The sequence below is a fragment of the Poecilia formosa genome, unplaced genomic scaffold, assembly GCF_000485575.1.
Source record: "Poecilia formosa unplaced genomic scaffold, Poecilia_formosa-5.1.2 Scaffold160, whole genome shotgun sequence".
NCBI lineage: Eukaryota > Metazoa > Chordata > Actinopteri > Cyprinodontiformes > Poeciliidae > Poecilia > Poecilia formosa.
In genome coordinates, this window is record NW_006800099.1 from 269,049 (window position 1) to 282,357 (window position 13,309).

Here is a 13,309-nt window from a genome sequence, read left to right on the forward strand (position 1 = left end):
GATGGGGATGGTTAACAAGTGTAATTTACTGAGTCGGTGTCAAATTATCAATAGCTGCAACCTCAGGAGAAGATATTGAGTTCTCCCACTCTGTCTGGAGGCTGCCTCTCTCTCGCTTGGAAAAAAAAAACTGGGAAAACTATTTTGAGATTGTGTAAATGATAGCTTTTTGCACAGATTGGAGACGATTTTTGCAACACAAAGCAATGTTTTCATTGCTGAGGAAGGGAAGCTTTGGTTTCTCTCCCTTCTTTAAATCAAACTCTCTCAAACGAGCAACGACGGAACAACCCTGCGTGACTCCGACCGACCGCCTAAAGCCCGACATGCTTCGGTGCAAAACACGTGCAGAAGCGGTGTCACCGCTCCTGTTGGGTGGCAGGACTCCCACTGTCACAGTGCGAATTAGCTGGCACTAATTCGCGGAGCTTATTACGAGGGCTGAAAACACACAGAGTCGACAGCTCTCGTGTCAGCCCCGGTGTGAACTGGAGTCTTCTGAACCTCCAGTGGTCTCAAACTTGCGGGCTGTAGGACTCTTCACACTCCTGTACAGCAATCATATGAGTGACCTCAACAAACAGACTGTTTTTCCATCAGCATCACATGGAGATGCTTCAGAAAAAAAAAGAGAGAGAGAGAGAACCGCAATCATCTGATCAACCCCTCTAGCACACACATAAACACAGTCATATTATACTTCCTGGATTTTTTATGTTTTTGTTTTTTTCCACATTTGACCTGTCAAGCCAATCAAGCAAAATCAGGAGGAATGAAAGCACATGGGAGGAAGGCATGTGGAAATTCTCCGCATAAAGAAAATGTTTGACATGATAGACCAGAACTGTAAAAAATAAAATAACCTAGAACTAATGTTAAAAGTATTTACCGCTTATCTGAACCTGTCATTATTATTTTTAGAACTAAAGTCAGTGTCATCTGTGAAGACTTTCTTGCATGCCCAAATGAGGAAAAACCATGCTAAAGTTTTCAAGTAATGTTCCAGACCATTTCCCCTCACGGGGGGAAAAAAGCCTGCTTCTGAAATAATAAATAGGCTCACTGGTTGTCAGAAATACAGCCTGTGATCGAATTGTCCTCCCATTGCCTACATGTGTCCCCTCGTAATGGACCTGCTGCGCTGAAGTCCTGTTTGAAATTATATTCACATCTTTGGTTGTTCTGCTAACTTTGCCACGCTGCACACAGAAACTGGTGCACAGATGCTGCACACTGCACTGATCGACATGGACCGCCATTGATTTCAGCCTGGGGTCATCAGGCATGCAGCCGGCGGATGCTAACATTCACAGCTCATTATTGCAATTTCCTTAACCATTAAGAATGCTGGATGACTGTATTGATTTTATTACACACGTTTCAGCTGAATATGACTATGCTTACGACGTTAACGGCTAATTTTCTATGAATCAGTGACTGAACAAGCATCACAAAGAAAAAAAAAAACTGATGGACAGCGTATAGTTGGCAGTAAGTTGGGTTCGAAAACAGATTTGTGTTAGACCGGCAAATCCAGCAACTCAGAATTCACTCTGAAGGCAGGAGTCCCCAGAGTCACCAGGAAGGTTTCAGAGGGGGACGGGTCACTGATGACCCCGCAGTGCCGAACAAAAACAAAAAACCTACAACAGAAATTCAGGAGTCTTCATATGTTATCATCCGGTATGGGCCCAGAGGTTAAGAGGACAACGAGTCTCAAGCTCACACCGGGCAAGAAAAGGGTTGGACCCTGTTCACTGTGGTCATAAAAGGATAAGCATGGCTAGCACCAGGGCTGCGTGTTATGAAGAAGAAATGTCATTGCATTGGTGAATGTTGCGATAATAATAAGACTGATGATAAATAATTCAAGTACTCATAATGTCTTTATGTTTCAGGTCCTTAGCAAATATGGACCCCACATTATAAGTACATAAAAATTTGCTATAACTACCTTGATAACAAGGATTTATTCAAAAAGTTGATTCGGGTTGACGTCACCTATTTTGGCATTGAAACAACACAGATTATTATTTTTTTTTTTTATCTTACTTTCTGGAACATTTATGCTCAATAAAAAAAGCAAGAATTCCCAAATACCTCACAGATATAGTATCTAAATAATTAGCAAACTCGTATGTTCAGAAATGGTACTCCACAAGTTTTTGTTGTAAAGAGTGTTAAGCTACTGTTGCCTTTTTAGCATCTTGTAACAGTTATCCCATTTTCACCTGACCTCTGACATTAAAAAAAGGCTTTTCCATCTACACAGCTGCTGGCTTTTATGTTTTTCTCTGAACATTATGTACAGTTAAGAGACACTTATGTGTAAAAGTCCCATTAGATCACTTTATGATGTAGGTATACCACTGGGCATTAAAATCAATGACATATTTAAAGTAACATTTATCTCCTTTCTTTCCCCTTTCAATGCCGGGTTTGAACTTCAGCACACTTTCCTGCAGTTCAATGCATGGATTCATTGAGCAGGTGAACAGGCGTACCAAATAAAGCGTCCATTTAGTGCGTATTCTAAAACACAGTTGATCATGGCCTGATTTTTGTTGATTGTTTCCATTTTGTTTTGAGCAAAATTCAAGATTCAGTAGCATTTGTCCAAGCTCCGTCCGTGACTGATGTGACAAATTTAAAAATCATTCCAAAGAAACTTGGCGGATCTTGACGTAAAAATGCAGCCTCGTGTTCTGCTGCCTCTTAAACAAACTACACACACACACAGAGGGGAAAGCTTTGTGGCATAGTTAGGAGAGTAATTACATTTGTCACAGTAAAAGGAAGACGACGAGGGAGGCAGGAAGTCACTTGCAGACGGGGTACAATGACATATTGAATCAGATAAATGTAAGCGATCCAAAATGTCGATCAAGAAAAAGCTGGAAACGGATGTGATCTTTAACGGCCAGCGGGGTTGGAAACAAACGTTTCTGGCAGTATGACAAAGCAGGTGTGCAACAGCCTAAGCCGGTAAGACACAGTCATCCTTGCTTTCTGCTGGGTGCTCTGGAGTCGCAGCGTTTCCAGGAACACATTAACTGGCTGCAAAGTGCACCATCATGCTTTCTAACCACATTTTGCTTATAATCCTCTGGCTCCGGCATACACTTTTGCCCTGTGCAACTCCACTGAATCAAAGAAATTAACTTAGTGCCCATGAAGCTACATAGTTAATAATACACGCTGCCCGTCACTGATTGAGAACATGACACAGATCTGAAGACAAACAAGCTTTACAGTTTACAGACGCAATGTTTTCTAACAGGAACTGGCAGGGTGCAGCCAAAACATAACAGCGGCAATTTGCCCTGCAACATTTATAACCGACATATTTTATTTCATGTGACAGAAACATCTTGCTTTTAAGTGCAACTGTTTGTTTTTGTAAAAGAAAGCTGATTATTAAAATTATTTTTGACACAGATGTTTGTTCAGAAGCGTCGCATCAATTATTAACGTAGCACAGTCTGAGTGCATAAAGGTCAGCGAGAACATGGCATACCAACATAAGGCGGCTCACATTGTCCGTTTCACGCATAATTATCTTTAGTGACACGTTACAGCAGTCGTCTTAATCACAGATTCCTTTTAGACTGATCTGATCACTGATCATCAGTGACTAAACACCTTACTTTAAAATGCCTGAGCTGATCTAATATCTATTTTGCAGCTACTTCTACAAACAAAGTCACATGCATATGATTGGCCCGATGGGAATATTCTAGTCTTACGTGTAAAATCATAATAATAATTATAATGGATTTTGTGCTCCTTGATGTGTTCAAACATGGATGCCGCAGGTTCAAGTAACTTGAACTCTGAAGGGTGAACGATTTCAATGAAGAACCACTGACTTGAAACAATATCAAGTTGCCGACTGATTGTGGAGGAGCAGAGGCCTTTTAATTTGTACTGGTGGTTTGGAAACTTTACAGGTCAGATTTGTTACCTGCATTGTCAGAATTATTAGTGGATAGTCGGAGGACAGAAAACAAAAGTTTTGCCAAAATTGCTGTGATCCAATTGTATGTAAGCAGTTACGAAGCCTCTAAAACCATTGGTGGTCCTAATTTGGGTATCGAATGCTTTGAGATTACTTTCAGGCCTTAATAAACAAGAATGGGTTTACATTAGAAACCTGAAAGAAACATCATCTGTGTCTAATGGTAAAGAGTGTTTTCATGGAAAAACCCAAACCAAAACAATTGGAAAAAAAAAACAAAAAACTGCATTAAATTATAACAGGCAGGAATAACTCCATCTTACATCGTGGCAACATTAAGCTGAACTAAGCTGCATATTTTTTCATGACTTTAATCGATTAATAACCAATTACACCCTTACAAACCAATTAAAATCGGCAACGTAGTTCAGCTATAGTTCTCATGGTGCGGCTCCCTTTCACAGAAAACACTGCAACTAATGAACTAGAAAACAGCTTTTAACGATCCCACTTATGATATGTCGAAACATAAACACCTTTAAACTATTTCCATAAATTCATTTGTGCTCTCTGAGCAGCGAAGAGGCGTTCATTTGCATGCAAACTCACAGCAGCAGGAACCTTTTAACAGACTTTCAAGCAGTGTCAAAACTAGTTTGATAAAGGAGCAGCTTAAAAAAAAAAGAAAAAAAGATATATATATATCTTTTTTTTCAGGACATATATTACTTTTACAGTCTGACTGATTAGTTTAATAATCCAGGCCAGGATTAAAAAAAAGATCAGGTACTCAGAGAGGAAGCTAATCTCAAATCACTTCACACTCTCATTATTGAAGTGGCACTTCTTTCTCCTCACTGCTGTTCACGTCGTCGACTTCCTTCCTTCAGGCCACAAGAGGACACGCACAACAATATCTGTGCCTTTCCCCGCCCACCCCCCAAACTCCAACCAAGCTCTCGTCTCAGGCCAAACACCCACACCGTGACCTCGCCGCCACCACACTCGGCAGCCTCCTCTCTGAGGCACAACACAAACTGTGCCAAACGTAAACACAGCGGTGCCAATAAAAACCAAAGGAAGTCCGCTGAGGTCACATGTTAAGTCTTCCAGGGTCACGGGGTAAAACTAGTTCCCTTCTTTCGGGTCAGCAGTAAATAACGGCTCCGCCGCTGTGGCAGTCAGAGGAGGACAGCGCTGCGCGATGTCCATGTCGAAAGCACAAATGAGGCACTGTTTAACATGCACGTCGTGAGGACAAATGGGAAACCACGCGCCGATTGAGAAATGCAGGGCGGAGTTGTGACGAGGGGTGGTGGGATCAAGACGACCAAGAAGCACTTTTAACGTCTTACTTTGCCAACTCCGTATTGCAATACAGCGCCTGGCATTTTGTTACATCAATACGGCCTCTACCAATTTCTTGGGAAATCAAAAGACACGCCATGAACAGTTCACATCTTCTATTTGTTAAGACAAGAAGAACTCTCATTTTACTTTCTCTGACTAGGCTATTGTTGTCTTTCTTGCAATCAAAATTTCAGGAATGACTGCTACATAAGACCCCCAACTATACCCAATTTTTGTCAGCTTTTGACTCAATTGGGTTAAAACTTATGTAGATCAATGCTTTAAAAGGATAGCTCTGATGATTTCAGATCAGGTTTTGTCAAATTAGTAGATGAATGTCATATTTTATTGGCTGTATAAAAAAAACACACAATATCCTCAGAGTAGTGAGCGACTCAAATGGAAAATGCAGTCAGTGGGGTATTATTTTTTAAAAATAAAATGCATCTACATTTATCACAAGACCTTAAAGATGGCCGCTGTTCTCTCTGCCAAATAGCTTCAGTGTTAGATTAGGATAATTTTCAAACAACTACAAGTCCTGGTAAATTGCAGAAACGTACCATCTTCTCTTTGTGACCTGTACTTGCAGTTGAGGCAAACATTGTGGTGGGTCTGGCTGCCTTCTACTAGAGGGAGAAATCCGGCATTCCCCTGACTTTCATTACATGATAGTGAAAATACCGACAAGACAAAAACAAAGATAGGAAAACAAAAACAAGATATGAACAACAAAATGTGTCTGCTAGGCATGTGTGTGTGTGTGTGTGTGCTCAAGTGTGTACAGAATTGGAGGAAAAAGCTGCCTGCAGAAAACCGGTAATCAGCATCACAGAGGGGATAGGAGGCTGATATCACCACAATACTCATGTCAGGAAGTTGCCTCTCACATTCACAGTCATGGACACAACATGCAGCAGTGCAGGGGACACTGACGGCACGGGCCACCGACGTTTGGACCTGCTGCCATCCCAAAGCCAGCAGCCCTCGGCCCGCCGCCCGAAACCCCTGCAGAGCTGAACATACATAACCTCAACCAGCGACCACAATGTCAGATCCAGACTTCACTGAGTTGCCACAACTGACCCCTGGAACAGCCCAGGCTATATATACACTGCTCACATTTTCAATTCCATTGCATGAAAGAATACCTGCACTTAGAGTGAACTGTTGATTCACAACTAGCAGGGGGATAAAGCTGTTAGCCTCACCCAGTTTACTGTAAAAGATGAATGTTGTTCAATGGGAGGAAATCAATTACTTGAATCGTATAACTGTGTAGATTAATATGTGCTAATATTGAGTTGTATTGCATAAATAGTTTTACAAGATATTTAAAATCTACTAAAACCACTGTTAGACTCTACCTTTTAGCTTCCCATTGCTCTTGGGAATTATAAAGTATCACAGGTAAGACGACATTGACACCTTGTTTTATTTACATCCAAGACGAACACGTAAGATTTTGAAGTCAGTTTTCAAAAATACACAGAATATTTCTTAGCTCCACTTTTCCACAGCGTTAACTTAAAAAGCACTCAACTCGTGACCTATTCAGAGATTTATTGCTGAGGCTACACTCATCACTCTGGCAACGTAGAAAAAAATTCAACATGGATCTTTTTAACATGTGATTAAAGGCCTGACTTGTTCACTCCCCTTTGGCCCATGCTTATGCTGTTACAAATCAGTGCAAACGGGCAATTTGCATTTAAGGAATGGCTCTTTCTTAGATTTATCCCTACAGAATAAAGCAAAGCTTTGTCTCTGAACTACGCCATTGTGTAGATTTATGTCAATGTGGAGTAGGGAGTGGGCTGCATAATGGTATTGTTAATAGAGGAAATATTTTGGAGGATATGGATGCGAAACAAATTGGAACCAGGTGTTCACAATTATGAGACAACCTGATACAAGTGAATGCCCCAATCAATGCTCAGTGGTTGAAATCGATCAACCAGTGATCCGAAGGTAAAATGGTAAAATATCGCACGTCTTCTGTTGTTCATCTTATAACCAAACATCTAGTGACGAGTTCTTTTATGCAGTAAAATTCAGATTTCTTAAAAAAAAAAAAAAAAAAAAAACTCCTTTAATTTAGCTTTAATTTCACCAGAAATAATTTTAGTGAGTGACAAAAACAGCTGACAGGTCTCCAAATATTTTATTCAACATAATAAGTTAGCTTGATTTTTGTAGAAAAGACCTTCAGAGAGCTAACCACACACAGGGTCTCGCATGTTTGTTGAAAATTGTTGGAAGTTTCGGCTTAAAAAAAGATGAACATCTTGTGTTGTACTTGATGTTTTCCATTTTAACACGATTTTAGATCTGTTAGTGACATTCTTGCCCAAAACAATAAAAAGAGTGTTCAGCCAAACAAATCTGTCCCATTCTTGAATTACAGCCATGGACCCAATACATACCACAACAAGGGCTAAAAACGACTTGTGGCCCACACTTTAGACAGTCCTGGGTTACAGGTATATGCTTTGATTGAACAAAGTTGAACAAAATGCAAACGGTTTTACAAATGGTATAGTTCTTGAAAAGAAAATCAGAATTGGGTCAAAAGATTAGATAAGTCTAGTTCTTGCAGGAAAGTGTCAGAAACAAACGCATAGAAGAATTTGGAGTTCGCCCTGCAATCGGTGGATTGCCGCTTGGTTTCCCGGTCCGCCTGACTCGTTTGTGTCCCTGGGAAAGACGCTTCACCTGCCTCGCCTGCGGGTGTTGGTTATAAGGGCTGATGGTGCAAAATTGCAGCCTCAATTCTGTCAGACTCCATGGCAGCTGTAGCTACAATCCAGTAGCTTGTCATCATCATCAGCACGCCTCTTGGTCATATTATTTCACCTCACAGTTATCAAGCAATTATCAACATCTGCAAGTTCATCAAAAAAAAAAAAGTCAACCATCATCTCAGGATGCTAGGGTAGCAGAGGTTGTTAATGAGTAAAGAACAGGATAATGGGTTTTAATTACTGACTTGTACCATCGTCTCAACGCAACAACCTTTGTAAAAGCTTTAGAACCAACATGACCTGCTGACACCGGAGCTTTTATCCTTGCAGACAACCAATTTTCATAGTAAGCCGTCTCCTGCATTCTAATACTTGCTCTCTGCCTCTCAGGTCAGTCAGCATCTTTTATACATCCGTGAAACAATGGAGTTGCATTACTGGAGCAGCATCTCATTTCAATGTTAACGCAGGAACCATTAAGCCTAATTATGCGCCTTCCCTTATGGCAACCTCCCAATCCCCTCTTAAAACTCTAAGAACAGCTAGCAATTGTTTACAGAGAACTTGTTTGTCTCACATCTCCCCAGCAAACCTCTTCTGGGATTTAACAGAAACAATTACAAAGAAAAAATAGAATATCACATTCACAAGAGATTTAATATTTGTTCACAGTCTTCTTTTCAGGTTCGGGTCCTTAACGGCAAATAAAAATATGTTTGTACCCCGTTTGCCACATATCAATAGTGCTCTTGAAATAGTCTTTGTAACAACTAGGCTGATCGTCATATGAGAATGTGGGTGTGCGCGTGGTTTGACCAGCGGACACAAGAGTCTCTCTTTCTCCCGAGCACACACGTATTAGCGCAGCGCGCACAAACACACTCGGCCGAGGACGTTTCCCTCAGAGATTAAAGCGACTTAGTGGCTTAAAATGACAGTTAATGAGAAGACAGATGATCTGTAGGGAAGCGAGTGAAAATAAAAAAAACAAAATCCCCACCCGCTTTAGCCGTCATGAGAATGCAGCACGCAGGCGTGGGGCGAGGGGAGGGAGACTAGTTAAAGAGAGGGTGAGGAAAAAAGTGACTATCCAGGAGAAAATGAGGAAACAGATTATTAAGAAGTGAGTAAAATTACGTGGAGGAAGAGAGGGCAAGGTGGAGAGCAGTGCATTAACTATTAATATCCAACACCTCTACAATCTGAGCCCAATGTTGCTCTTTATAACTTTGAATGCTGGACGAGGAAGCCTTCAATGGACGACTGCTCCGCAGAAAACTTTAAGGTCTTTGTCATGCTTGCCGCTTTTTTAACACTTTCAGTCTGCTGATTTAGTTTTAGAACCGCTGTATTGTTGACAGCAGGGTCAGTGAGGGGAGCCACCTTGGACTGTGGGTGGTCCTCTGTACTCCAGCTATGTAGCCATCCCAGCAGCTAATACCATGCACAATCAACCCAACTGGTTAAATGCCACTTTTGAGGGGGCTATCGGTGGCACCATGATACCAAGTTAACCTCATTTTACCTTCAGATCTTCCTTTGTACTTGGCATATATTTAACAAGATGTTTGAACATTGAAACGAAAGCATCATTGGATGAAACTCCCGTGACTCTGGAAAACATTGGATTAACAAAGAACACATGGTCGTGTTCTATACCCCAAATTGAGAGGATTTTACCTTTGTGATATGGTACATTGTTCCATCAGAAATTGGGTACATTGTGGCCATAAAATAATGGAAATGAGGAGTAGCAATACTCATGTCCTTCACTTGGTAGCAAGTATGGATTCATACTGTACTTCGGAATTGAGACTCATCAGACCGGGCAACGTTTTTCCATCCTGGTACTGTTGGGCTTGTGAGAGTTGTATCCCCAGTTTCCCGTTTTCAGCTTAAAGGAGAGTTAACCAGTGTGGTCATCTGCTGCTGTAGCCCACCGGTTTCAAGGCTCAACATGGCTCTTATTCTATTTTGTTTTCACTCTACCATTTCAAACCAGTTTGAAAATAATCTCGGACATCAACAAAGCATCCTCACACAAGATATTTCTTATATTTGGAACCTTCTCTGTAAACCCAAGAAAGTTTCTATGTGTTTAAATAGTAGGCAGACCAGCTTATAAAGCACTAACAACCACATTGCATTCAATTATTTAAATCCTCCTTCCATCTTAACCATGTTTGCTTCCATGTAACAAGTTAATAAGCTATTTTCCTTTAAAGAGCCACTAAACAGGTATCTAATAAAATGCCAGGTGAGTGTATGTTAAGTTGAAATGACACTGAACAAACAGTGGTGGAGAAGGTGTTGAGTTATAGCATCTCAGCGTAGTACTCCAGCTGCAGTTTCACAGACAAATGCAATAATAGTGAGGGGAGTCAAAGGGCTTCTTGAAGTGTCCCGACTATGTTGGTCACTTCAATTCATCCAGTTTGTGGAGTTACAGAGGTAAACTATTGGTTCACATGTTAGCTGAAAATAACCAAGTTCTGCTCAAATTAGCTATATAAAAGGTGGGAATGTAGGGCTGGTAGACCAAAAACATTAACACGTAAAAAGAATTTCTATCACACAGAAGAAGTAATGAAGACATTTCTACAACTAAAATTAAGAAGCTTGGGTGCTAAAAATACAATTCATCAAACTGAAAACAGTGGCAGTAACCTCAAAGTTTACAGAGAAACCGTTCACTTAAGCTGTTTAGTTTAGACCTAACTCATTCTTACACCGTTTTTTCCCCCTCCGACAGCCCATAAATATGAGCGAGTGACCTTCCAGTTACCAGCCCATTTCCCCAAATCTAAATTGATGGAAACAGAGCCATCCAATTACCATGACCGCCAGGTCAGGAGGGAGCCATCAGCACACAAAAACACACACAATCCATACATGCTTGTCTTATTTGTTCAACTTTGCTGCCTACTGCCTAAAACTCACACACAAAGCTGCACATGGAGGCACACAGAGACAGAAATGTGACTGGCCATAGTCGTGACGCCAGATGATGACTGGGTGAACAAGACAAGTGCTGTCAGCTCTACAGTGAGTTGCTGACAAAACACAGAGCAGCCCCCACCGGATATACAGCTCCCCCAAGCTAAAGCACCGACTGGCCGAGACATTTTAGGGGACCCAACGTGTCTGGCTCATACAATAAAATGACACAACAGACAACAAACAGGAGCAGGAACAGGCCTGGTGTAGTTACTCTGCTTGGCAAGATTGGCCTAAAACAGCACGGAAACCCAGCACACATGTAAGCTAGAAATGTGTAGGAAGGTTTAACGTAGGGATATGAAATAATTTCTCAAGCTTTGAAAGGCTATAGCTCAACTGCAAGTCAGCTACTACTAAATGGCTGTCTACCTAAACAAACCGAAAGCTTGACAATGAGAGCTTAGAAGCAGCCAAGAGATCTGTGATAACTCTCTGGAGGGCCAACGGAGATCCATGGCTCAGGTGGGAGAATCTGTCAACATGACAACAACATAGAGTTATTCAACCATTCTTTCCTCTTTGTTAGAGTGGTAAGAAGAAGGCCACTGTTGGAGCAAAGCCATAAGAAGTGTTTAAAGTTTGTACGGGGCACCGCAAACATGAGGAAGAAGGTGTTGTGTTCAGATAAGAGCAAAATATAACTTTCTGGCCAACATGTAAAACACACTGCACATTAATCTAAACAAATCACTCCCATGCTGACACTTGGTGGTGGCGGCATCATGCTATAGTACAGCGCATCTTTGGCATGGACAAGCAAACTAGTCATCTTTGACAGGAAGATGGATGAAGCGTATTTTCAGGGAATTTATGGGATAAAACATCTTCATTTACCAGCTTGACGATGACCATAAACATACAACCAGATGGACAATGGGATAGTTTAGATGAAAGCGTAAACATTCATCCATCATCCCATTATCTAACACACTTATCCTTGTGGGTTTGCAAGGGGGGCTGCTCCCTATCACCAGCAGTCAACGGGTGAGAGGGGGGGAATGCCCTGGACATTCCTACATGTAAACATTCAGGCCTAGATTCAATTGAGGATCAGTATCAAACCTTGAAATTTGATGTCCACAGAAGGGTTTTGGGTAATCTGACTGAACTTTCAGTTATGTTATTTTGCTCAAGTTCGCTCAGAACTTGAGCAAAACAGACAAACAGGCAAAAATCTCAATCTCTCAAGATTGCGATTGAGCCACAGATTGAAAATGCAGTGAAAGACGGTTTAATTTTGTGAAGCATATCTGTCAAAAATCACACTACAGTAGACTTGCAAGTTATCCTGGTGCTGTAGTAATATTTGGGAAAGTGCTATAAACTGCAAAGTGAAGTTGACATCTTTCTGGCATTATTAGAACACAAACAGGCATTGATGAATATTTCGCAGGACATGAAGTAGAATAAGGTATGTCCAGGATCTAGAAATGTTCTGGGTGTGTTGTGTATACAGACAATGTACTTGTCAACAAAGAGTTAGTTCACAACATAGAGAACTCCAGGGGGAGAGACAATAGGTAAGGACCAAAGGCAAAAAAATCTGCTTTGTCTGGTTTGGCTTCTACCTGCTGGGATCAAACGCAGCTGAGAAGAACAGAGTAAAATTAATGGGAGTGACAATGTTCTGTTCAGTGACAGGAAAAGACACAGGCGCGGGTCTACGTGCCGTTCAGAGCGGGATGGCGGAGGCAGCCTGAGCGCGTAGAAGATGCTCAGCATCATAACTCCCCGTTTCCGCGCTGGAAAGTGGAAATTCCGGACAGGAGTATGTAATGACCGAGGTTTTATCAGCTCAAGTGGGAGCGCGCCATGTTGGAGCGCGGACTGCTCGCATCACATCACAACACACGCAAGGAGATATCCCGCTTCTCCCCCTGCCTCCTCGCGTCTCCTCACTCCTCCATCCACAGTCTGCAACCAGTCACCCTCTCTCCTCCGCGCCGTGACGGCCGTACACGGCTTGCTGGCGCCGCGGGAACATTTACCAACAGAGACACCCAGAAACGCTCCTCTTTTCTCGCACAAGCGGATCGATATAACATGATGGAGCATCATAGGCGTTCGTGTAAACATGCCTTCCCGTTACACCTGTCGTGCCGCGTCTGTACTTCCAAGACATGCAGCAAAACACGGTGGAATATGACATAAATCCTCATTGAATCTGCTTTTGAATTTTGGAATGATTTGTCCCAGAAGGATGTAGCCTCTCTTGGGATAGACCTTGAATGTGTTCAGCGGCGTCCAAGATGTTTAC

The 13,309-nt window shown here is 41.7% G+C and overlaps 1 protein-coding gene across 1 annotated transcript in view; it reads right to left on the reverse strand.

The window, feature by feature from the left end:
• palm1b (paralemmin 1b) overlaps window positions 1-13,309 on the reverse strand; it is a 31,417-nt gene that overhangs the window by 17,209 nt on the left and 899 nt on the right. The gene's annotated exons all lie outside the window — the stretch shown is intronic.